At 36.5% G+C, this 27334-nt stretch overlaps 1 long non-coding RNA gene across 1 annotated transcript in view; it reads right to left on the reverse strand.

The window, feature by feature from the left end:
- The window catches only part of LOC128659304 (uncharacterized), a 48382-nt gene that overhangs the window by 13701 nt on the left and 7347 nt on the right, over positions 1–27334 (reverse strand). The window contains exon 2 of the long non-coding RNA XR_008402332.1: positions 26523–26699. This is a non-coding gene — a long non-coding RNA (uncharacterized LOC128659304). The remainder of the gene's footprint in view (positions 1–26522; positions 26700–27334) is intronic.

Raw genomic sequence — 27334 nt, forward strand, 5'->3', positions numbered from 1 at the left:
GAAAACAAGATTGATGATTTGGAGAATAGGAGCCGCCGACACAACATCCGGATGAGGGGTATACCAGAGGAGGTGTCCCCACAAGCCCTGGAACCATATGTCCAGGGTCTATTCGCCTATCTAACTGATGAGGGCGATGATTCATCTTATGCTCTTGATAGGGTACATAGGGCGCTGAGAGCCAGACCCTCAGAAGATCAACCCCCAAGGGATGTAATTGTAAAAGTAAGGAGCTATCCAATTAAAGAAGCACTGATTAAAAAGGCAAGGTTAAAACATCCGATCAAGTTTAAAGGAACAGAGTTGCAATTGTTTGAAGATCTATCTACTAGAACCCTTCAAAAAAGAAGAGATTTGAGACCCCTAACAAATAAGATTCACCAGCAAAACATCCCATATAGGTGGGACCATCCTTTTAATTTGAAAATACAGAGGAGAGGCAGACATATTTTGTGCGACACCCCAGAAGACATCCCTTCAGTATGCAAAGAGCTGCATATAGAACCACCCATATTAGATGATATTGCCAAGTCCTGTGTGAATAGGCCCCTGCAAAAGGAAGCACCACTCCCTCAAAGACCAGAGTGGCAAAGAGTATCTTCAAGAAAGAGTGATAAATCCTCTTCCAGGCATTTTATAAGGGAAACCGCTGTACAAGAGGCCGCCTAGATTATGCATAAGTATAACATTTTTGTCTTTTTTGGTTATCTAGATGACTGTTTCTCCATCAATAAAAGGACATGGGACTCTTTTCTATCACAGAGACTGTTTTGTGGAATGGAGATTTCATGATAGAATATAGCCGAGAAGCTCAGAATGGGAGAAATATGTTTTTTTATGTTTAATGTGTTGCCAGAGGAAGATAGCTATATTTATCAATACTGCAGTTTCAAGAATTAGGATACTATAGCTAATATATGTTTTTGAGTATAGCTCACAGAATGGTTAATCCCCCCTACTTGTGAAGTTTTATGCTTTTACACTACTGTTATATTAATGTTATGTGTATTTTGTTTTTGTTAAACCCAGGGTGTGTTCACGGTAACCTTACAGACATATTGGCCTCTATTTATCAAAGCGTCAACTGAAAATACGTCAGAATTCCGCGTCGTACTTGTCGCGAGATTGCATCGCCGTAGTTATCAAAGTCTCAAGATCGGAAGAATTCTAATTTTGTGAAGTAACATACGATCCGGCGCTCTTAATTCGACGCAGATCGCTGCGAATAGAAAACCTCTGGAAATGTTGCGGAATTCTGTGCATTCGCCGTGTTCTTCGACACAATTGGAAGCTTTTTCAAAGTTATCAAAAAATGACCACTTACGCTCGCGTCTTATCTGATGCAGCGTACCTAGTTTTCAATCCGCCGCCTTAGAGGTTGCAGATGCTATAGTAATCAATGGGAATCGGAAAACAGAAATCTTATGCGAAGCATATCACCTAATACAATTCAATGGAAAGTATTATTAAATATGTATACCCTATTATAAATACCATTCCCTTCCTGTAATTCAAAGTTTTTAAAAATAAAAGCACATTCACACAAATGATAGCAAGAGAATGAAAACACTGCACAGCAATTAAGGAGATTGTAAAAAATAAAAGCATATTCACACAAAGGACAGCAAGAGAATGAAAACATTGCACAGCAATTTAAAAGATTTTGAAAAAGAAAAGCACATTCACACAAAGGATAGCAAGAGTATGAAAACACTGCACAGCAATTAAGGAGATTTAAAAAAAGAAAAGCACATTCACACAAAGGATAGCAAGAGAATGAAAACACTGCACAGCAATTTAAAAGATTTTGAAAAAGAAAAGCACATTCACACAAAGGATAGCAAGAGAATGAAAACACTGCACAGCAATTAAGGAGATTTAAAAAAAGAAAAGCACATTCACACAAAGGATAGCAAGAGAATGAAAACACTGCACAGCAATTTAAACGATTTTGAAAAAGAAAAGCACATTCACACAAAGGATAGCAAGAGAATGAAAACACTGCACAGCAATAATGCTATCAATTAATTATACACAATAAAAATTAGCCTATCAATTAATTATGCACAATACAAATTAGGCTATCAATTAATTATGCACAACACCTGCATATTTACATAGGCATGACATGAACTCTGATTTTATGTTTGGATGGCAGCATCTTGGAGGCTTAAAAGGTCAGTCACTCATATTACTTTTATAATAATGTCACAATTTTCATTCAGTTGCTAGGATCCTTTTTTTGGATATAAAATGCCCTTTAAAATTGTGCTTTGCTACATTTATGTCACTTTTTAACTTTGCGCTTTAAAAATACATTGAAATAATTTTTAAATGGTATTAGGAATCACATAAAGGATATCACTATTTCACATCATAATGTTCGACGTTGCATTCTTTTTGTTACTTAGGATTGCAAATGTTAATACAACACTTTATTTAATATTTAATCTTAAAAACACAGTAATCACTGACCTTTTTAACCTTCATAATTCTGCCATCCAAACACAGAAAAATCAGAAATAACATTGAAACTAGAGCCAAATACTCATATGTTTTTCATAATTAATTTTGTTAATTGCACAAACACACCTGCATTTCTTACAGCTGATAAACACACCTGGATGGCTTAATCAGATATTCATTTTGACATCCCACTGTGCTCATCAAATGACGCAAGAAATAACACAAATACGTTTTTTGGAATAAATTAGTCAATTTAATTGCGCGTAAAATGACGCAATAGTAATCAAAATGTGCAAGTCATTTGTTAGGTAATGATTGGTGCATCATTTATTCAATTACTGAAAACGTTCACATCTGTGAAACTAGGCGTTATAAAAGGGGCTCTTCAATCACTGCATTTCATTATTATTTGGTGTTGCTTTGAGGATGGACATCCTCAATGTTGTCAACTTTGTTCTTTTATTAAGGAGATGCAGGTCAAGACGGGTGTTGATGGCTGCGGTGCAACAAAGAAGACACCAGCGAGTGCCAAGGGTTTTCTACCCAAGGATTGGGCTCAATGCTCTCAGTGACCGAGAGGTGGTCCGTCGATTTCGACTAGATAGGACCTCTATTGAGAGGCTCTATGTTGAGATTGCGGACTCTCTCGAGCCACTCACTGGAAGAACTAAGGCAATCCCTAGGATGGTTAAATTGCTTGTGGTCCTCTATTTATTGGCAACTGGGTCATTCCAGGCTGTGACAGGTCTAGGTGTTGGTATGAGCCAGGCAACCTTCTCACGTCATCTGAAGGTTGTCCTGAATGCTTTGCACCAACGCCTAGTCCATAATTTCCACTTCCCAAATACACCGGAGGAGTGGCATGCTGTCAAGCTCCAGTTCTACCTAAGAGCTGGATTGCCAAGGGTATTGGGGGCCATAGACTGTACCCACATCTTGGTGCAGCCTCCCAGTGGTCAAGAGGAGCCCTACCGGGATAGGAAATTCAACCACTCGCTGAATATCCAGGTCATCTGTGATGCCAGGTTGAGGGTAATGAGTGTTCAATCTGGACTCCCTGGCTGCAATCATGATTCCTTCATCCTCCGGAATTCGGCGATATACCAATGCTTCCAGGAGGGCCAAATGCCAGAGGGAATCCTGATAGGTAAATATCTCTTAGATACTCTAACATATGTATATGATCTATTTTAATCATTCTGATTGCTAATGTCAATGATTTATTTTGTTTATGCAGGTGATTCTGGATATCCGTGTTTTCCATGGCTGTTCACACCTGTCCAAAACCCCAACGGAGTGGAAGAGGTGCGCTACAACTGTGTACACATCGCAACAAGATCGGTGATTGAGTGCACCTTTGGCGTACTGAAGAGCCGTTTCCGCTGCTTGGACATCTCTGGTGGTGTTCTTCAGTACGCCCCCTCCAAAGTCTCCTTAATTTTTATGGTTTGCTGTATGTTGCATAATATTGCCCTAAAAATCCCGGATATAGATCTGGAGAGCTTGGATAACCACGAGTATGGTCAAAACATCGACCCATTCCTGGAGCATGATGCTCTGGGAGTCCAAGCTCGAGCAGTCTATATCCAGGCGGTTTTTGGGCAATAATGTTGATTGTGCAACATACAGTTTTTATTTGTGTTCTTATTTACTTTACATTATTATTTATAATCAAAAAGCTGATATATTTTGGATTACTGTTGAGCAAATATTGTCGTTTCAAGGAATGATATTGTATTTCATTGTAAAGCAATTTATTAAAAGTGGTTCATTTTGGCAAATGTTGCAATTGTTCAAAGTAAAGTTGATGAAACACATGTTTAATAAAATCTCATTAAATAAAAAAAATTGAGATCTACACTTGACTCTGTTGTTATTTGTAAGGTTATATACAAAAGTTCAAATGAGGTGCACAAACAGCCAGGTATAGATTCATAGTTTTTCTTTATTTGCAAATAAAATCTTCCCCTCAGGGATACAGGAAACATCAAGCGTAGTAGTGAGTGGAGATAGCTTCACTCTAGTGACTGTCTGCTGACATGTTTCGGCAATGAAGCCGTAATCGTAGCTACAGTCTCAGGTGTGCACTGGCCTGATAAACCAGTTCCTGGAACCTGATTGGTTAAAAATGTATTCATAAAACCATACCTAGAGTGAAGCTCACTCCCACTCTCCTAATACATAATATAGTAGGAATATAATTACCTACCAAGTGTAATAACATGCACATTCTTGTAAAACTTCAATCAACATAAACAAACAGCTGATGTTGAGGAGTTATGAATCTATATAATTATTAGGGGAAATCAATAGATAAACAATTGCATATATGAGAGATAGAAATCATATCAATGTTAATATCAATAAAGAATGTCAGGTCACTATGAATAACATACATATATAGTCACAATGTGAATACATGCAAATAACTGAATAAAGTAAACAAAAGTGTATATGCATGCACATAAATAAATGTGCATGACCCTATACACCACTGTATGTGCATGTGTACAATCATTTTTTCTGTATAACACGGAATAAATAATATACATATATATAATCACTGTCTGACATGTAACCGCAAAGGCCTATGAATTCATGCTAAAATTTGGATACACAGACCCAGAACCAAGAATTTATTCCCAGAAATTTATCAGGTCAAATTCAGAGTTCAAACCCTCTGGGACTCTAGTTCTGAGTCTGTGTATCCAAAATATCTCTCTCTTGGCCAGCAATTTTTCTTTGTCACCTCCTCTTTTGTTCAACTTAACTTGCTCTATAATAGTCCATCTAAGTGATTTAGTGCTTTTATTGTGTTGTGTCTTAAAGTGCTGTACCAAAGCAGTTGTCAATTTGCCGAGTTTGATGTTTGAGACATGTTCCCTAATCCTTTCTCTGGTCTCCCTGGTTGTAAGCCCTGTATATTGTATTCCACACTCTGTGCAGGTTAATAAATATACTGCAAACTTTGTTCTACAGTTCAAACATGAAAAGTGTTTGAAAGTCTCTCCAGTTATGGAGCTCCTGAAGCCTTCTCCCTGTTGTAAGTACTCGCAAACAATACACTGAACACTGTATTGTTACACACGGCGGTGGGGCAATTTGTCCATTACTTTTTAGCTCCATTGACACTTCTGAATAGTGTCCAAAGTAATATTGCCTTGTTAGCAGTAGATCAAGGTGCTGACACAAATTGATTATTTGTAAGGCTATAACAAGAAATATTTTTTAATATGTGTTTAGCTTCTATCTTTCCTTTTTAAAAATGACCACTTATTTAATTTCTTTAGGCATACTTGCATTTTAGACAACCCAAGTTTATCACCAAAAATGTCCCAGAATCTAAACTTACATTCTTGCATTTCAAATAAAGATAACAAGATAATGAAGAACATTTGAGAATAGGAGTAAATTACAAAGTTGCTTAAAATGTCTCTATCTGCATCAAAAAAGAAACAATTTGGGTTCATTGTCCCTTTAACGTGCATGAGCTCAATGTTATCTATATGAATTTTAAACAATTAATTAAAAATAATAATTTTTTAATTTCACTGTCACATTAAAATAATATAAAATTGAAGATAAAAAATATTGTTAACATTTATGGAAGTAGCAGCAATGCACTACAGGTTTATAAATGTATATATGTGTTTCTCGCGCTGTCTGTCTGTCTTTATATCACTTCACAGTCTCTCTCTCTCTTTCTCCCTCTCTCTCTCTCTCTCTCTCATTCTCTCTCTCTCTCTCTCTCTCAATTTCTCTCAATCTCTCTCTCACAATCTCTCTCTCTCAATTTCTCTCAATCTCTCTCTCTCTCACAATCACTCTCACAATCTCTCTCTCTCAATCTCTCTCTCACAATCGCTCTCTCTCTCTCTCAATCTCTCTCTCTCTCTGTCTCTCTTTCTCACAATCTATCTCTTTCTCAATCTCTCTCTCTCTTTCTCACAATCTCTCTCTCTCTCACAAACTCTCTCTCTCTCTTTTTCACAATGGGCGCAATCACATATATGGCGCAGGTTTTGGCGCAAGTGTGGTAACCCGCGATGCCCATAATTTCACCTTGCATATCGGGGTATTAAGTCGGATAAACTAGCGATGTCCAGAAATGAGCGTAAATACAAATTTCTGGAGTCGCTAGTGACTTACGGCAGTTTAGAAACTGCTGGCGCCTAAGAAAAGTAAATAAAATAACAAATCTCCCGTAAAAGTCTAACACGCCTCATAAAAAATAAGCCCGACACGTAAAACCCCTATATCCGCAATCCCCCCCCCCTCTCATTACTAATATTAAATGTATTAACCCCTAGACCGACAACCCCCCACAACGCAATATGCCTATATAAACTATTAACCCCTATATCCGCCATCAAACCCAAAGCGCAAGTAATAACTAAATTATTAACTCCTAAACCGCCATAGTCCAAAACACAATAAACCTATTCAAGTATTAACCCCTAAACCGCCATAGCCCACATAGCCGATTAAATGTATTAACCCCTAATCTGCCGCCGCCAACGTCGCCGCCACTATAATAAAGTTATTAACCCCTAAACCTAAGTCTAACCCTAACACCCCCCTAACTTAAATATTATTTAAATAAATCTAAATAAATTTACTATTATTAACTAAATTATTCCTATTTAAAACTAAATACATACCTGTAAAATAAACCCTAAGATAGCTACAGTATAATTAATAATTACATTGTAGCTATTTTAGGATTTATTTTTATTTTACAGGCAACTTTGTATTTATTTTAACTAGGTACAATAGTTATTAAATAGTTATTAACTATTTAATAGCTACCTAGTTAAAATAAATACAAATTTACCTGTAAAATAAATCCTAACCTAAGTTACAATTACACCTAACACTACACTATCATTAAATAAATTAAATTAATTAACTACAATTACCTACAATTAAATACAATTAAATAAAATAAAGTACAAAAAAACAAAACACTAAATTACAGAAAATAAAAAAAATCTTTACAAGAAGTTTAAACTAATTACACCTAATCTAAGCCCCCTAATAAAAAAAAAGCCCCCCAAAATAAAAAAAAAATCCCTACCCTATACTAAATTACAAATAGCCCTTAAAAGGGCTTTTTGCGGGGCATTGTCCCAAAGTAATCAGCTATTTTACCTGTTAAAAAAGATATACAACCCCCCCAACATTAAAACCCATCACCCACATACCCAACCCGACTCTAAAACCCACCCAATCCCCCCTTAAAAAACCTAACACTACCCCCTTGAAGATCTCCTACCTTGAGCCGTCTTCACCAAGCCGGGCACAAGTGGACCTCCAGAGGGGCAGAAGTCTTCATCCGATCTGGCCAGAAGAGGACATCCAGACCAGCAGAAGTCTTCATCCAGGTGGCATCTTCTATCTTCTTCCATCAGGAGCGGAGCGGGTCCATCTTGAAGACATCCGACGCAGAGCATCCTCTTCCATCCGACGGCGACTGAAGAATGAAGGTTCCTTTAAATGACGTCATCCAAGATGGCGTCCCTTCAATTCCGATTGGCTGATAGAATTCTATCAGCCAATCGGAATTAAGGTAGGAAAAATCCTATTGGCTGATGCAATCAGCCAATAGGATTGAAGTTCAATCTGATTGGCTGATCCAATCAGCCAATAGGATTGACCTTGCATTCTATTGGCTGTTCCAATCAGCCAATAGAATGCAAGCTCAATCCTATTGGCTGATTGCAATGTTTAAAAATATATTTATGGCGCAATCGAAATTATTTAGTGACAGTGAATCCGTCATCCTTCTCTATGAGGCGTCATCCTTGTCTAAAGATGTCATCCTTGTCTACAGGGCGTCAGACTTGTCTACCATTTCACAAAGATAATGAGGGGGATATTGTCCGACAAAGGGATCGCATCTTTTAATATTTGATAATACTCTTACGACGTATGAATCCAGACAATCCTATGATCAAATGTTTTGTTTTGGATAAATAAATTTCCATTTATTGACAGTCAGTCATTAGTGACGCATATATTATATGTTATTTTAAATGTTTGCATTACATATTAATCGTCATGAACACGTGATACATGTAATCTGCCAACCAAATATTAATATTTTTATTTACAATTGCAAGAACCAATCATATTTCTCTATCATTAGTATATTTGTGTTGCACTTAAAAAAAAAATCAGAATTTTTTTTTGAGAGTAGAGAATTTGTGAGTACAGAATGGCGCAACCTTTTACTCAAGGCGAATTGTTGATATTAGTCTACGGCATGAATCGCTATTTCCCGCGGCGCATAGGTGGTGTGAGGGGGATCCAGCACGAGGATCGGGATCACATCATCTATGAGATGATGCGGAGAATGAAGAGGTGTCGGGGATCCGCCGGTCTAGGCGCAGCTGCCTAAGAAGGTTTTCTGACCTTAGACGGCACGAGCAGGAGCGTTATAATGAATTGCGAGCACTTGTTCGTACATGTAAGTTTATTGTGTATTTTACTTATAAATTATGGATACTTAAATGATGCAATAATTTTAAAAGTAAAAATGATTTTGAAATGAATTTGTAAGCTAATCATATTTATTTATTGTATTACATAAATACCTTACATTTCTTTGATAATAATCTAATTTTTTTTTAAGCAGGCCCTTTTTTTCATTTTTTTTTATTCTTTCTATGGATTTAACTTATTTGCATCCCAAAAATTCATGTCATTCACCAACCCATAATTTCTGTAGAGGGTCAATGAAATACAATTTATTTCATCCTTAGATTATCAACATAAATTATTTTATGGAGACATATATAAAGACAGAAAAACAGATATAAAAATGAATTTTTGGAATGAAAATCCGTGCGCCATCATAATTATTAACAATGATACAATAAAGTTTACTCATATATATAGATACATAGACATATACGGCTAGATTTAGAGTTTTGTCGGTAACGACCCGCGTAGCTAACGCTGGCTTTTTTTTCCCCGCACCTTTTAAATACCGCTGGTATTGAGAGTTCACAGAATGGCTGCGTTAGGCTCCAAAAAAGGAGCGTAGAGCATAATTTACCGCCACTACAACTCTCAATACCAGCGGTGCTTACGGACGCGGCCAGCTTCAAAAACATGCTCGTGCACGATTCCCCCATAGGAAACAATGGGGCAGTTTGAGCTGAAAAAAAACCTAACACCTGCAAAAAAGCAGCGTTCAGCTCCTAACGCAGCCCCATTGTTTCCTATGGGGAAACAGTTTCTAAGTCTGCACCTAGCACCCTAACATGTACCCCGAGTCTAAACACCCCTAACCTTACACTTATTAACCCCTAATCTGCCGCCCCCGCTATCGCTGACACCTGCATATTTTTTTTAACCCCTAATCTGCCGCTCCGTACACCACCGCAACCTACGTTATCCCTATGTACTCCTAATCTGCTGCCCTTAACACCGCCGACCCCTATATTATATTTATTAACCCCTAATCTGCCCCCCCAACGTCGCCGCTACCTACCTACAATTATTAACCCCTAATCTACCAACCGGACCTCACCGCTACTCTAATAAAGTTATTAACCCCTAAAGCTAAGTCTAACCCTAATACTAACACCCCCCTAAGTTAAATATATTTTAAATCTAACTAAATAAATTAACTCTTATTAAATAAATTAATCCTATTTAAAGCTAAATACTTACCTGTAAAATAAACCCTAATATAGCTATAATATAAATTATAATTATATTGTAGCTATTTTAGGATTAATATTTATTTTACAGGCAACTTTGTATTTATTTTAACTAGGTACAATAGCTATTAAATAGTTAATAACTATTTAATAGCTACCTAGTTAAAATAATTACAAAATTACCTGTAAAATAAATCCTAACCTAAGTTACAAATAAACCTAACACTACACTATCAATAAATTAATTACATACAAATACCTACAAATAAATACAATTACATAAACTAACTAAAGTACAAAAAATAACAAAAGAACTAAGTTACAAAAAATAACAAAAGAACTAAGTTACAAAAAAGAAAAAAATATTTACAAACATAATAAAAATATTACAACAATTTTAAGCTAATTACACCTACTCTAAGCCCCCTAATAAAATAACAAAGCCCCCCAAAATAAAAAAATGCCCTACCCTATTCTAAAATACAAATAGAAAAGCTCTTTTACCTTACCAGCCCTTAAAAGGGCCTTTTGCGGGGTATGCCCCAAAGAATTCAGCTCTTTTGCCTGTAAAAAAAACATACAATACCCCCCGCAACATTACAACCCACCACCCACATACCCCTAATCTAACCCAAACCCCCCTTAAATAAACCTAACACTAAGCCCCTGAAGATCTTCCTACCTTATCTTCACCACGCCGGGTATCACCGATTGGTCCAGGCTCCGAAGTCTTCATCCAAGCCCAAGCGGGGGCTGAAGATGTCCATGATCTGGCTGAAGTCTTGGCCCAAGCGGTGGCTGAAGAGGTCCATCATCGAGCAGAAGAGGAGATCCAGACCGGTAGACATCTTCATCCAAGCGGCATCTTCTATCTTCTTCCATCCGACAACGAGCGGCTCCATCTTCAAGACCTCCAGCGTGGATCCATCCTCTTCTTCTGACGTCCTAACACAGAATGAAGGTTCCTTTAAGGGACGTCATCCAAGATGGCGTCCCTCGAATTCCGATTGGCTGATAGGATTCTATCAGCCAATCGGAGTTAAGGTAGGAAAATTCTGATTGGCTGATGGAATCAGCCAATCAGATTCAAGTTCAATCCGATTGGCTGATTGGATCAGCCAATCAGATTGAGCTCGCATTCTATTGGCTGATCGGAACAGCCAATAGAATGCGAGCTCAATCTGATTGGGTGATTGGATCAGCCAATTGGATTGAACTTGAATCTGATTGGCTGATTCCATCAGCCAATCAGAATTTTCCTACCTTAACCTCTTAATGACCGGACCATTTTTCAATTTTCTTACCCTTAATGACAATGGCTATTTTTACATTTCTGCAGTGTTTGCGTTTAGAAAAAAACACACTTTTTCTAACTTTGACCCCCAAAATCTGTTACACATCTACAATCACCAAAAAACACCCATGCTAAATAGCTAATAAATTTTGTCCTGAGTTTAGAAATACCCAATGTTTACATGTTCTTTGCTTTTTTTGCAATTTATGGGGCAATAAATACAAGTAGCACTTTGCTATTTCCAAACCACTTTTTTTCAAAATTAGCGCTAGTTACTTTGGAACCCTGATATCTGTCAGGAATACCTGAATATCCCTTGACATGTATATATTTTGTTTTAGAAGACATCCCAAAGTATTGATCTAAGCCCATTTTGGTATATTTCATGCCACCATTTCACCGCCAAATGCGATAAAAAAAAAAAAGTTCACTTTTTCACAAATTTTGTCACAAACTTTAGGTTTCCCACTGAAATTATTTACAAACAGCTTCTGTAATTATGGCACAAATGGTTGTAAATGCTTCTCTGGGATCCCCTTTTTCAGAAATAACAGACTTATATGGCTTTGTGGTTGCTTTTTGGTAATTAGAAAGCTGCTAAATGCCGCTGCGCACCACACATGATTTATGCCCAGGAGTGAAGGGGTTAATTAGGGAGCTTGTAGGGAGCTTGAAGGGTTAATTTTAGCTTTAGTGTAGTGTAGTAGACAACCCCAAGTATTGATCTAGGCCCATTTTGGTATATTTTATGCCACCATTTCACCGCCAAATGCGAGCAAATAAAAAATTTTTTTTTACATTTTTCACAATTTTAGGTTTCTCACTAAAATTATTTACAAACAGCTTGTGCTATTATGGCAGACATTGTTGTAAAAGCTTCTCTGGGATCCCCTTTGTTCAGAAATAGCAGACTTATATGGCTTTGGCGTTGCTTTTTGGTAATTAGAAGGCCGCTAAATGCTGCTGCGCACCACACGTGAATTATGCCCAGCAGTGAAGGGGTTAAATTATGTAGCTTGTAGGGAGCTTGCAGGGTTAATTTTAGAGATCAGCCTCCCACCTGACACATCCCACCCCCTAATCCCTCCCAAACAGCTCTCTTCCCTCCCCCACCCCACAATTGTTACCGCCATCTTAAGTACTGGCAGAAAGTCTGCCAGTACTAAATAAAAGTTTTTTGTTTTTTTTTAAATAAAAATTATAAAATATTTTAGTTGTGATGGACCCCTGCCTTAGCACCAACCTCCCTGATCCCCCCTCCAGCTCTCTAACCCTCTCCCCTACCTAATTACCGCCATCTTGGGTACTGGCAGCTGTCTGCCAGTACCCAGTTTGGCCCCACAAACCAAACTATTTTAATTTTATTTATAACTTTTATTTGTATGTTTAATTATTTCTGTAGTGTAGCAGCCCCCCCCCCCCACAATACCCCCACCCCCTCCCCCTCCCAGATCCTTTAAAATGTAAAAAAAAAAAAAAAAACTTTTTTTCCCCTTCCTTTTTCATTGGTGTCAGTGTGGCTAATGCGCGCATGTGCACGTGCAAGCACGCCCACGTGCACACGCGCACCCGTGCACGTGTGTGCGCATCGTGCACGCGCGTGCATCGTGCACGCTTGCGCACACGCTCCCTCCTCCCACCGGACAAAGACACCATCGGCACCATCACTACCGGTGCAGAGAGGGCCACAGAGTGGCTCTCTCTGCATCGGAGGCTTGTAAAGGGGTATTGCAGGATGCCTCCATATCGAGGCATCACTGCAATACCCTCAGAGCTGCTGAAAGCAATTGTGATCACTTCCAGCACTCTGTTAGACAATTGACGGACCAGGTACGTCCATTGTCATTAACTGCTTGTTAATGCATGACGTACCTGGTACGTCAGTTGTCATTAAGGGGTAAATTCCGATTGGCTGATAGAATCCTATCAGCCAATCGGAATTCGAGGGACGCCATCTTGGATGACGTCCCTTAAAGGAACCTTCATTCTGTGTTAGGACGTCAGAAGAAGAGGATGGATCCGCGCCGGGAGGTCTTGAAGATGGAGCCGCTCGTCGTCGGATGGAAGAAGATAGAAGATGCCGCTTGGATGAAGATGTCTACCGGTCCGGATCTCCTCTTCTGCCTGATGATGGACCTCTTCAGCCGCCACTTGGGCCAAGACTTCCGCCGGATCATGGACATCTTCAGCCCCCGCTTGGGCTTGGATGAAGAATTCAGAGCCTGGACCGATCGGTGATACCCGGCGTGGTGAAGATAAGGTAGGAAGATCTTCAGGGGCTTAGTGTTAGGTTTATTTAAGGGGGATTTGGGTTAGATTAGGGGTATGTGGGTGGTGGGTTGCAATGTTGCGGGGGGTATTGTATGGGTTTTTTTACAGGCAAAAGAGCTGAATTCTTTGGGGCATGCCCCACAAAAGGCCCTTTTAAGGGCTTGTAAGGTAAAAGAGCTTTTCTATTTGTATTTTAGAATAGGGTAGGGCATTTTTTTATTTTGGGGGGCTTTGTTATTTTATTAGGGGGCTTAGAGTAGGTGTAATTAGCTTAAAATTGTAATATTTTTATAATGTTTGTAAATATTTTTTTTATTTTTTGTAACTTAGTTCTTTTGTTATTTTTTGTGTAATTGTATTTATTTGTAGGTATTTGTATGTAATTAATTTATTGATAGTGTAGTGTTAGGTTTAATTGTAGATAATTGTAGGTATTTTATTTAATTAATTTATTGATAGTGTAGTGTTAGGTTTAATTGTAACTTAGGTTAGGATTTATTTTACAGGTAATTTTGTAATTATTTTAACTAGGTAACTATTAAATAGTTATTAACTATTTAATAGCTATTGTACCTGGTTAAAATAAATACAAAGTTGCCTGTAAAATAAATATAAATCCTAAAATAGCTACAATATAATTATAATTTATATTGTAGCGATATTAGGATTTATTTTACAGGTAAGTATTTAGCTTTAAATAGGAATAATTTATTTAATAAGAGTTAATTTATTTCGTTAGATTTAAATTATATTTAACTTAGGGGGGTGTTAGTGTTAGGGTTAGACTTAGCTTTAGGGGTTAATACATTTATTATAGTGTTGGCGAGGTCCGGTCGGCAGATTAGGGGTTAATACTTGAAGTTAGGTATCGGTGATGTTAGGGAGGGCAGATTAGGGGTTAATACTATTTATTATAGGGTTTTTGAGGCGGGAGTGAGGCGATTAGGGGTTAATAACTTTATTATAGTAGCGGTGAGGTCCGGTCGGCAGATTAGGGGTTAATAAGTGTAGGTAGGTGGCGGCGACGTTTGGGGTGGCAGATTAGGGTTTAATAAATATAATATAGGGGTCAGCGGTTTTAGGGGCAGCAGATTAGGGGTACATAGGGATAATTTAGGTGGCGGCGGTGTGCGGTCGGCAGATTAGGGGTTAAAAAATTTTAATAGAGTGGCGGCGATGTGGGGGGACCTCGGTTTAGGGGTACATAGGTAGTTTATGGGTGTTAGTGTACTTTAGAGCACAGTAGTTAAGAGCTTTATGAACCGGCATTAGCCCAGAAAGCTCTTAACTCCTGGCTTTTTTCTGCAGCTGGAGTTTTGTCGTTAGATTTCTAACGCTCACTTCAGCCACAACTCTAAATACCAGCGTTAGAAAGATCCCATTGAAAAGATAGGATACACAAATGACGTAAGGGGATCTGCGGTATGGAAAAGTCTTATATCTTTTATATTTAGATAGATATATATATATATAGATATATAGATATACTGTACATCACATATATAGAGATAGATATAAATATAAATCTATATATATATATATATATATATATATATATATATAAATATAAATAAAGCATATATAGATAGCTATCTAGATATATATTGATATCTCTCTCTCTCTATCTATCTCTCTCTAAATATATGTATATATGTATATATATATATATATATATATATATATTTTTTTATTTTTTTTTTATTTTTTTTTTCATCAGAAAGAATAAAGATTACATGCATTAATGCTGCAGATACATTACTCACCAATAATATATAACCTGTATCTAATGTGTACATACAACTTTATATTTTCACAGATCGCAGGCGGCCAAGAGAGAGAATCCCCCGGACATGAGGCCGGTTTGCATGCAAACGCCAAAGAGCCAAAGAGCAACCTCTCCTCACCCCCATTGCCAGTCCACCTCCTTGCGGGTGGTCAGGATTCAGGGACAGATGTGGAAGGCCCTGATATCCAAGGTAATTTTCAATTCTCATACTATGTTGGCATTATTTAACATTACAATTTGTTTATTTTTCAAGGTTCATTCAGGGTGCATGTTGAAGGGACACTAAACACAAACATTTTCTTTCATGATTCAGATAGAGATTATAATATTCCAAAAGCTTACAATTGTTTACTAATAATCAATTTACTTCATTCTATATATATATATATATATATATATATATCCTTTGTTGAAGTTATAACAATGTATATGGGTGAGACAATTATACAAGGCATCTATGATACTTAAAAATTCTGCAACTACAGAGAATATCTAGATATGCTTTTCATCAAAGTATAATAGAAGAATGAAGCAATTTATAAAAAAAATAAAAAAAATAAGTATAAAGATTGAAAATATTATAGTCTCTTTATAAAAGCTGAAAGAAAAAATGTGGTTTGTGTGTCCATTTTATGTATTTATTTTAAAATCTAATTTCTAGATGAAATTTTTAATAGTTTATAATGAAATATTGGTTGTATAATATTGGAGTTGTCATCAATCATACTAACATTTGTTCATTATTGTGCTTCATCTCTGACAGAGGACCAAGTACCGGGGGATTCTCCAGAACCGGCGTTGTCACCGCCACAATTTGAAGTGGAGGTGGCAAGAGTTCAATGTAAGTAAAAATAATATGTTTTACAAATTGTATCTTGATAAAGAATTTATCTAACATATGTTCTTTTGGTCTTCTTTTTATAGCTCAAGATCAGGGCACACAAACTGGGCCCTTCATGTCTGAGATTTTGCACGAGCTAGCCCAAGGGCTGGATATTGTGTCCAGGGCTGTGCGGGCCCTGCAGGAGGAGCTGAATAGAGTTTAATGGTCTTTGCCAGTTAATTATTTTTAATATTTTTCATAAAAATATATATTTTAAAAAATTAAAAAAAAAAAAAAAAATAGTTTGTTTTAATAAATATCTATTTAATCTTAATTAATGTGTTGCTGTATTCATTTAAATATTTATTTCAAGTGACATGAAAAAAAAAATAGAGAGAGAAATATGTATAAATAGCATTAAATGTGGTAAATTTCTATATTTCTTATACATTTGGTTTCTACAATTATTTTAAATACAATTTAAAGACAATAATATGCCAATAAACTATATAGCTGCTAATTGATGAATGCACATAGATACATTGAGGCACATTTATTGAGGGACCGTGTTTCTGGCAAGTATTAGGACTCAACAGAAACAAAAGTTAGGGAGCAGCGGTCCAACCCCCACCCCCACCCCACACATTATGAGTAACACTCATCATCTGGCAATCCCTGCCCATACATCATCTAGGAGGAGTTAGACACAGCATCACCCGCGCACACCAACCAGCGATCCACCAAACGGCAACCCTTGTCTCTACGTCATCACCTAGGAGGAGTCAGCACTCTTACAAGCGGCACTACAGTCGGAGAGTAGTAAGTTTTTTTTAACTTTCCCATACAGGTGGATATTTACAGATTTTGGAGGGCCACGGTGCCCACCTGAACTCCTACCCGGGAATCTCCGATCCATCAAACGCGGTATTATTGTGCATCAAACCCTGCTGGTGCATTCGACTGTGATTGGTGAGTTACTTAGATTTCCTTAATGCATATACTTATTTGGCGATGTACTGATTGAAATATCTGTTCGTCTGAACGTCCTCCTGATACACCAATCGCCTAATTGGACACATTAACAGTATGAGTGCTTTGTGAACTTTCAATTATATGAGGGGGTTGCACGAAAGGACTGAACTTTACACATTGGCTTCTTAGTCATAGAGACAGATCTGTACTTCATTATTATTTTTACTCCGCTTATAAAAGGAACATTCTTTATATTTTAGCAGCCACGCACAAATACAGGACAGGGCTGAGCATTCTCTTGTTTTTCCGTTGTTTTAATAAATATCTATTTAATCTTAATTAATGTGTTACTGTATTCATTTAAATATTTATTTCAAGTGACATGAAAAAAAAATATAGAGAGAAATATGTATAAATAGCATTAAATGTGTTAAATTTCTATATTTGTTATACATTTGGTTTCTACAATTATTTTAAATACAATTTAAAGACGATAATATGCCAATAAACTATATAGCTGCTGATTGATGAATGCACATAGATACATTGAGGCACATTTATTGAGGGACCGTGTTTCTGGCGAGTATTAGGACTCAACAGAAACAAAAGTTAGGGAGCAGCGGTCTAAAGACTGCTGCTCCATAACCCTGTCCACCTGCTTTGATGAGGAGGACAGGAATCTCAAGAATTCAAAACGATCGAGTACGATCGGGTGGATTGACACCCCCTGCTGGTGGCCAATTGTCCTCAAGTCTGCAGGGGGCAGTGTTGCACCAGCAGCTCACAAGAGTTGCTGGTGCAATGCTGAATACAGAAAGCATATTGCTCTCCGCATTCAGCGAGGTCTGTCAGACCTGATGCTTACTGTCGGATCAGGTCCGGAAGATATTTGTTAAATCAGAATCATTATATGATTGTCTTTCACATGTGCATTGCTATTTCAAATAGAAAAGTTTATCTGAGGATTAAAGTGAAAATTAACATCAATTTTATTGTTCATGCTTCAGATAGAGCGTACAATTTAAATCAACTTTGTAAGATAGTCACATTCTCAAATTGTCATCAGTCTATTTGTATCTGTATTTTACATCAAACATTTCAATTTATGAATTGTGACCATTTTTAATCAAGACATGAGTTGACCTTGCTGATTGAACATCAGCAATTAAATAGTGTTTTTCCATGGGGGTTCAATTGAATTTATCTTGCTCCTCAGCCTAGATGAATTATTTTAAAATAAAGATAACCAAAAAAATTATTAAAATGGTTAATAGTAGTAATTTTGAAAATGGATTTCAATTGAATGTTCAATCAGACTTCTGAAAGTACATAAATGTGCTTAGTGCTCATTTAGTAAAAGTTAAAGGTTTGTATTGTCGCTTGAAATTATATTCTATGATATTGGTGTCCCATGAATTAATAACAAATATATGTTATAATTACATAAAAAAATATATATGCATAAATACATATATATATATATATATATATATATATATATATATATATATATATATATGTTTGATGCTGCAAGACAATGAAACATATAACCTAAAAAGTCAATTACAAACTATTAAATATGTATACCTTTATAAAAAACAAAAAATATATATAATTGATCTACATTTATTAGATATAGAGATAAAAAAGTGCTTTGAATGGATTATGCTCCAAATTTGTCTCTCTTTCAAAATCAGGGATTACATATTTTGTGCACAGTTTTGCACCTAACTTGTCGCAATGATAAATGTAGAAAGACAAGAAAAGAACTACATAACAGGCGCAATTAGCAGCTAGCTCCCACTATTGTAAATTAAATATTTTATTTCCTATCCTTTTCAAATAGTGATAGATCTCAAATAAATACATATACTCTGATTACGTTATATTTGAAACTTCTATGTGTGTGTGTATATACATAGTAAAATATGTACAGTATATACAATTTTAAAAAAATAATAATTCCCTCTCCATTTTGCTGAGAATATGTCGCTACTTGCTATCTTTAAAATTCAAATAAAAAAAAGAAATTACATCTATATACAATCATGTGCTGACAAGGTATGTGCTATGTTCGTGGACTGTACTGCAATGATATAAATAAAGTTGGGAAAAGCCCGAATCACTGCAACATCGATGACTGTTAGTTAACAACAGTCCGATCCTCTTCGCACCGTACTTGACGCGCATGTTTTAGACGTTTTTTTTTATAATTATGGCGAGCGTATTAAGGTCCGCGGCCGAGATGTATGGCGAATTTTGGCGAGCGTATTGACGCCCGCGAATGCACCATAGTTGACGCTTTGATAAATAGAGGCCATTGTATCTGATCTATAGGAGTGGTAAGTCTGTGCATGATTTATGATGACTGTATATGTTGATGTTCAACAGTTACATATAATCACTAAGAATGTTCAGGGATTCAATAGCCCAAACAAAAGGGCTATGGCCTTACAGGATATACACAAAAGAGGGGGAAAGATTCTCCTACTGCAGGAAACCCACTTTAAAGCAAATAGCATTCCAAATTATTTTTCTTCACACTATACACAACACTTTCACAGTACTAATTCTCAAAAAAAAATAATGGTGTAAGCATCCTTATCCACAAATCTATCCCATTTAAGGCTTTGCAAACAAATAAGGATAAAGAGGGTAGATATTTGGGAGTTATGGGTTTGCTGTATGGTAAACCTGTTACGTTAGCTAATCTCTATGCCCCAAATAAACATCAAGGTGTATTTATCAATACAGCAGCTGCTAGAATTCTGGATATATTGAAGGGCCCCTTGATTGTAGGGGAGACCTAAACATCCCACTAGACCCTAGAGTTGATTGTTCAAGCTCTAAAACCCATATTCTGCAGAAAGTCTTCCATTCTGTATGGAAAAAAATTAAAACACTTGCCCTGCATGATACCTGGAGATATCTACATCCAGATAAGAGAGACTATACTTTTTTCTCCAATCCACATAGAAATTATTCACGGTTGTATTACATCTTAATGGATCACAGTGCCCTCTCCTATATTAAACAGTGCCACATAAAACATACAACAAGGTCCGATCATTCGTTGGTGGAATGTTTCTTGAAATGGCCATCTGCGCCTATTAGACCATTCTGTTGGAGGTTAGATGATGCACTGCTACTAGACCCAAAAAAACTAGAGATATACACAAAACAACTGGACACCTATAACATACAAAAGACTAATCCAGACATGATCTGGGAGGCACACAAGGCATATATAAGGGGTGAATTTATTAAAACTAGGGCGGTTAGGCAAAGAGCAAATAGGAAAGCGTATTCAACACTAGCCCAAGAAATAGCAGACTTAGACTGCTTGGTAAAACTGAACCCTGGGGATATTTCTCAACAAAACTTACTTACTGAAAAAAGAAATAAACTAAATGAGCTTCTGCATATTGAAACTCAAAGGAAGCAACTATTCTTAAGACAGAGGTTTTACGGAGAGAGTAATAAAACAGGGAGATATTTAGCAAGGGCCCTGAGGAAACAACAAATAAAATCTTATATACACTCCATAGACTCTATTTCTGGGTCACAGGTAACGGATGCTTTAGGCATAGCTAAACTTTTCCTCGAATTCTACCACAAACTCTATAATATATACCCAGATAGACCCTCTAGTAAACATAAGGAAGCATGTGACAATTACTTACGAAAGATACAAGTGGGGTTTGTACAGAATAGAGAAGCCAGGGACAATATAAGTAAAGTTATTACTCTCCTAGACCATATTAAATTTGTTAAAATGCCTTCAGTCTTTTTGGTGACAGACGCAGAGAAGGCTTTTGACAGATTAGATTGGACTTTCCTCCACTCCACCTTAACTAAATTCGGTTTTCCGTCTAAATTTATTTCCCAAATTTTTGCACTCTACTCTGCTCCTTCAGCAAAGATTCGAGTTAATGGACAAGCCTTTGAGATTCGCAATGGGACTAGGCAGGGTTGCCCATTATTGCCTCTGCTATTTGTTTTGTCATTAGAACCCCTGGCAGTTAAATTACGTGGTAACCCTTATATAAGAGGAATTAACATCTTGGATCATTCATATAAACTAGCTATGTTCGCGGACGACGTTTTAATGACTTTGTCCTCCGACATTGAATCCCTAGAAAATGTTCAGAGAGAACTTCAAGTCAGAACTTTACCCTATCAATATTCCTACAGAAATTCTGGAGATAATAAAGATTTGTAGCCATTTTAAAATTAATCTTAAAGCATTAAAGTATTTTGGTGTTCAATTAACCTCTGATGAGGAGCAATTACGTAAATTAAACTATGGGAAACTCCTAAAGGAGTTTCAACTTTTAACCTCTAGAACTAGATGGATGCCCAAGCAGAGTGTTTCCTGGCTGGGCAGAGTGGTGGTGGCAAAAATAATTCTATTACCTAAGGCACTATACCTTATGCAAGCCCTTCCCATAACTGGTGTATCCTGATACATTCAAAAATTGCAAAAAATATTAAATTCTTATATCTGGCAAGGGAAAAATCTAGATTTTCACAACATACAATGTATACACCTCGAGAAAAAGGGGGATTGGGGGTCCCTAATTTAAATTGGTATAGACTGGTTATTTCCTTGGGAAGGGTGGTAGATTGGTGTAGACAGGGTAAAAAATTGTTTAAAAAAATAGTACAGCTAGAATCACAATTATTAAAAGTAACCCATATGGGTGGATTATGTTGGACTCCTTCAGTGGTGGCTAAACCAAAAGAGGGTAAACCATACACTATTTTTAGTGAAACTTGGAACACCTGGATATCCCTTAGAAATAAATTCCCCAGACTGTCCTCTGTTTATTCACCGTTGACAACACTAACCAACAATAAAGAAATTGAGGGAAGTAGACTCAAGATTAAGCCGCCACTGGGGGGCTTGAGAGACTTCCAAGACTTGATCCCAGTCTGTACTTTAACAGACAGAGGTAAACTCCTTGATAGACAGAAGTTGCTAGAACAGGGATTTGATTGCTTCTCTGATTGGTTCACATTGCATCAAATCAGACATTATATTTTAACCCATAAAAGTAGAGAGGACCCATAAAAGTAGGGAGGATCTCTTGCGTAGCCCAACAGTTTTTGAAGACTTGTGTCTTAATCGAAAAATAACCCAAAGGGGTACATTGCCCTCTATATACCAGCACCTTTTGGTGCTGTGTCTTCTGCCTAGACCGGCTTATGTCCGGAAATGGGAGACAGAGATGAACATGCAGATTACATCTCAACAATGGAAACGTTGGGCTTGCTTTGCAGCAAGATCGGCACGCTTGTCTCTTTACATGGAAAAAAACATGAAGATTCTCACAAGGTGGTACCTCATGCCTAGAAAATTGAAGTATATGTTTAAGAACGCTAGTAATAAGTGTTGGAGGGGATGCGGCCAGGAGGGGACAATGATACACATATGGTGGGAGTGTCCACATTTGTCTCCATTTTGGAGGGGAACTTTTGAGGTGATTGGAGAGGTTATAGGATTAGATTTGGAATTTTCTCCAGTAATTCCATTATTTAATGATTTCTCTACCATCCCATGTAAGATACGATGTAGCATCACTCAGATTATGTTTAATGCAGCAAACAAATTGATACTTGTTCTCTGGAAATCCATAACAGTTCCCACTATGGAAAGGTGGAAACAACAAATTGAATACACAATTACAATGGAGAGATATTTTTATTTTTCCACAGGAAGGTTACATTTTTTATTATGAAATGGTATTCTTGTGGGAACAATACAAATTTACTAGGGTATAATGAGTAAGAGGGATGAACATGTGATTCTATCAATTAAAGTAAGAGCAGTTGTCATTTCTTAGGGGTGCAGGAGGTAATTAATAATACATGATACGTTAAGATAGACTGATTAGATTGGGGGTCGTGAACATATCCCTGGGGTAATGTTTGTTTTTTGTTTCAATATGTTATAAGTATTTGTTTAAAGCATTCTTTTAATCACTTTATTAACATGCTGGATGATCTAATGTTAGCCTACATTGCAAGTGTATAGCATTGGAAAAAGCTACTAACAGGCCGGAACTTTTGGAGAACCAATAACTCATGTTTATTTCTAAATCAGGAACTGATTATGCGATTTATATGTGAGAGACTCATGGTATATGCATTATTGAAGAATGCATGCAACGTTAATGAGTAGCTTCTGAGAGACAACAAGGATCTGGTGCTCCTCAGGTTTTTGTCAGATTTGTGATATATAGAATTGAAAACTTGCACTTTTTGGTATGCTTACCTTTTGTCTGACCAGACACTCTTGTTTTCCATGTATTTCAAATAAAGAAATAAAATATTTAAAAAAAAAGGAAAAAAAAAAAAAGAATACTTTGATTTGGTCCAGTCACCTATGGTTCCCCTTGTACTGGGTCTTCCCTGGCTTGTGGTAAATTGGACCTCAGCGACCTTTTGTATTCCTTCTCCTGAATGCCTTGCACAATGTGCTATATATACCTGAAATTACTTCTACTTCAGAAGAGCAGCAGTTCCCAGAGGCTTATACAGGTATGTCTTTTCAAGATGTGATCAGTAGTCATATGGCCCCGCACCGGCCATATGACTACCCTATAGAACTTCTTCTTGGAGCACCCATATCCTATGGAGTCAGAATTGACCACTTTAAAACTTTATTTGTTTGATAATCTTGCAAGGGGATTCATACGCCCCTTAACTTATTCTGCTGGCACTGGGATCTTTTTTGTGGATAAGAAGGATAGTTTCCAATGACATTGCATTAACTATCATCTACTACATAAAATTACAGTAAAGAACAGGTATTCTCTGCCTTTAATTCCAGAACTTTTATAGTCTTTACTCTAAGCAAAATATTTTCTGATCTCCATCTTAAAGGAGCATATAAGCTTGAATGCATATGTAACGGAGATAAATGGAAGACATCATTTAGATTACGTTAAGGGCATTTTGAATATTAAGTGATGCCTTGTGGTTTATGTAATGCCCCAGCCACTTCAAGCTTTATTAATGAAATTTTCAGAGATCTTTTGAATTTCTTTACATCAAAGTCATATGACTATGGTTCTCTCTAGATTACAAGCTCAGCATCTGTATGCAAAACTGGAAAAATTTACTTTTGAAGTTGATATCATTGATTTCCTGAGATACATTATTTCACCCAATGGTATACAAATGGATCCTAAAAAAGTCTCAGTGATTAAGGATTGGTCATTCTTTCGTGACGAGTTCAGCTTTTTATTGGCTTTGTCCGAAATTTTTCTTGACAGAATATGCCTTACATGTTACAATAAACCATTTGTTTGGTCATCAAAAGCTGAAACAGCATTTAACTAGCTCAAGCATCTGTTAACTCAAGCCCCCATTCTGGCTCACCAGATCCTTCACTGCCCCCTTTTGTTGTCAACTCACTGTTGGTATTAACATAGCGTACTGCTATTATTATTCCCTACCCACTGAACTATATGCTAGCCTCTTGGAGGTAACAGCTCTATTTCAGGGAGCTACAAAGGGAACAGGGTTTATACCATCATTTGAACACCCCAGTGCTCAGCTGGAAGGACTGGAAAATGACACTGGGACTATTGTATTGATGAATGATTGTAGTGTACCTCAGCTATAAGCAAGGTTTATCTTGTGAGTGAATTGCACATTGTTCTTAAACCTGATTTTGAAATTGAAACGTCTACTCTTAGATCAGCCTCTGGTGTGGTGCTTCTTCCCCACCTTTTGTTTTACAGATGTTCCATATACACCCACTCCAGTGAGGAGGATTCATAGAAGCCTGGCCTCAAGAATAGCACTATATAGGTGAACGTGTATCTTATCTCAGCGCTCCTCTATGGGTATCCTCATGAGACTGTGTGTCCACCCATTTTTGTTCATATATATATATATATATATATATATATATATATATATATATATATATATATATATATATAAAAATAAAAATATTTTTTTTCTAAGTGAAGAACATAGGAATTTCAAGTATTTCTATAAAAAATTAACATTCATTTATATATATATATATATATATATATAGTATGTGTGTATTTATGTGTACATGTGAGTTTATATGGATGTATGTTTGCACATACATATTTACACATGTAAACACATAAATACACATGTATACACACATATATACATATAAAAACGTGTGTAATACTAATAATTTTATAATACATTTTAGATGTGTTTCATGAATTATATTTTTTAAAACCTTACACTTTATGCCAGGTCTTAAGTCATGCTAATTATTCTAGCACTATTCAGGCTTTCTCTCAAGTGCAACCCATAACTTTCATCTTGTAATATGAGCTCCATTTAGCATGGTTGCACTATCCTTTTAAAGTAATGGGTGAGCTATAGTGATGAAGGCTATGCTAAACCTTATCTGGAACATTTAACACAGACTTGTAATATCAAGTTGCAAGCTAATACTGTTCTAGCGTGGACCTGTGCCATTTGTAATCTGGCCCTAAATTTTTTCTGAGCGTCCAGAAAAAATAATAATAAAAATAAAGTAATACATTTTAAAATGCCCCTTTGTAAGTACAAAAAAATAAATAACTACAATGTTTTTTTTTAATAGTTTATGCCAACCGTAGAGTAAAATTCTGAACATTTATTTCATTTAATATTGATATTTTACCATAATGGATTTAGTATAATTTGATGAACATTGCAAATTAAATTATTTCCATTTAGTCATTAAATGATGGATTAGTTTGTTGTCAAGTGGGAACAGGTGTTAACGAGATGCTCTAAGCAATTGGTTAGCTTAATTATTGAAGATCAAACCAAGGAGCAAATTTTGATGAAAAAGAATATTGATAAAAGGGTAGGTGCCTTGAATGCACCTGCATATATTGCTTCTTTTGACTGATTGAATAGTCAACTGAAAAATAACATTGATAAATTACAAGATGAAATCATATCTAAAATAGGAAACTTAATAAGCATTTTAATTTAAATAATGAGTATTTTTCTGCAAAACTTGTGAGTTCCTGCATGTTAACTTTAATGAATTTACATTCCCTCCCAGCTTTTAAAAACTTACAGTGCTATCTGGTAATTGTTGGCTACACACATATCCCTCTTGTCATTATCTTACCAAATGTGTTCACCTAGGTCCCAATAGTGAATTTCTACCTCTTTACAGGAGTTAAACACATAGTTATATGTTAATGTTATTTATCCATATGTCAAAATGCTTTTTCATACCTGAGGCAAATTATCCCAGCAGTGTGGAATTGCCCGTGTATTACTGGCTATGGGCGTCTAGTAGAAGCCAGGACCTGCATGGAGTTACAGGCTGTGAGGATGATTACTGGTGAGCTATACAAAGTTTGGTGCAAGACTGCAACACTTGAGCTGATGAGTAGTTTTATTTTAAAAACTCTGAAATTATATTAATAATGAACGTATATATTAGTATCAATGTAAGATATAAAGATATATAACAAACAAAGCCCCTTATAGCATAATACCGTTTTCAACTATTTTAAGGGCCTATGTTAAAATAGAAGCAGATTAGGTGACCACCTTAGGGCATCCCTGCAAGGGGGGGGGTGCAAATTTGATTCATGACACAAAAAATTTAATGTGTATATTTATTTATTTTTCTTGCCTTACTTGTGCTTCATAGTAGGGGACTCAACTGAAAAATAGTGAGGGAAAATGTTCAGGTCTCACAAAACAACTGTAAACATGTCACTGTACAGACCCTGCACTCTCTACAAAGCTTTAGCAGCCTTTGGTGGAATCCTGCAGTAACACATGTCTATTATCTATAGCTACATGCTTACCTATGTATTATAGTGTATATATGGTGATAATCATTATTCAGCACATCATGTCCTGTTTCAGTGTATAGGTACTTGTCATAATTATACAGTGCAGTGTGTTCATCTTAAGTGTATGAATGTTTTGCATCATTATGCAGCACATAGTGTTCACCCTCAGTGTATAGGCACCCATCATCATTATACAGGGTAGACTGTTCTGCTTTTTAGTGTATTAACCCTCAACAATCA

The sequence above is a fragment of the Bombina bombina genome, chromosome 5 (assembly GCF_027579735.1).
Source record: "Bombina bombina isolate aBomBom1 chromosome 5, aBomBom1.pri, whole genome shotgun sequence".
Lineage (NCBI taxonomy): Eukaryota > Metazoa > Chordata > Amphibia > Anura > Bombinatoridae > Bombina > Bombina bombina.